This window comes from Arachis hypogaea, chromosome 7 (assembly GCF_003086295.3).
Source record: "Arachis hypogaea cultivar Tifrunner chromosome 7, arahy.Tifrunner.gnm2.J5K5, whole genome shotgun sequence".
NCBI lineage: Eukaryota > Viridiplantae > Streptophyta > Magnoliopsida > Fabales > Fabaceae > Arachis > Arachis hypogaea.
This window is the reverse complement of record NC_092042.1, coordinates 73317244-73318214: the sequence shown is the minus strand read 5'-3', so window position 1 is coordinate 73318214 and position 971 is coordinate 73317244. Positions and strand designations below refer to the sequence as shown.

Here is a 971-nt window from a genome sequence, read left to right as displayed (position 1 = left end):
GATTAGATCAGAGACCATGGTTGCTAAGTCAGAGGTATTCTACTTAGAACTCTCTGTCTGTTGCTGAGAAGATGATGGAAAAGGCTTGCTATTGCTAAACCTGTTTCTTCCACCATTATTGTTGTTGAAACCTTGTTGAGGTCTCTGTTGATCCTTCCATGAGAAATTTGGATGATTTCTCCATGAAGGGTTATAGGTGTTTCCATAGGGTTCTCCCATGTAATTCACCTCTTCCATTGAAGGATTCTCAGGATCATAAGCTTCTTCCTCAGATGAAGCTTCCTTAGTACTGCTTGGTGCATTTTGTATTCCAGACAGACTTTGAGAAATCATATTGACTTGTTGGGTCAATATTTTGTTCTAAGCCAATATGGCATTCAGAGTGTCAATCTCAAGAACCCCTTTCTTCTGACTAGTCCCATTGTTCACAGGATTTCTTTCAGAAGTGTACATGAATTGGTTATTTGCAACCATTTCAATTAGCTCTTGAGCTTCTGTAGGCGTCTTCTTCAGATGAAGAGATCCTCCAGCAGAGCTATCCAAAGACATCTTGGACAGTTCAGAGAGACCATCATAGAAAATACCTATGATGCTCCATTCAAAAAGCATATCAGAAGGACACTTTCTGATTAATTGTTTGTATCTTTCCCAAGCTTCATAGAGGGATTCTCCTTCCTTCTGTCTGAAGGTTTGGACTTCCACTCTAAGCTTACTCAATTTTTGAGGTGGAAAGAACTTTGCCAAGAAGGCATTGACTAGCTTTTCCCAAGAGTCCAGGCTTTCTTTAGGTTGAGAGTCCAACCATGTCCTAGCTCTGTCTCTTACAGCAAAAGGGAATAGCATAAGTCTGTAGACCTCAGGGTCAACCCCATTAGTCTTGACAGTGTTACAGATTTGCAAGAACTCAGCTAAAAACTGATGAGGATCTTCTAATGGAAGTCCATGGAACTTGCAATTCTGTTGCATTAGAG

At 40.6% G+C, this 971-nt stretch overlaps 1 non-coding gene across 1 annotated transcript; it reads left to right on the top strand.

Moving 5' to 3' along the window:
- Positions 1–603: 603 nt before the first annotated feature.
- Positions 604–711, top strand: LOC112704505 (small nucleolar RNA R71). The gene has a single exon (XR_003155128.1). It is a non-coding gene; the product is annotated as a small nucleolar RNA R71 (small nucleolar RNA).
- Positions 712–971: the final 260 nt, after the last annotated feature.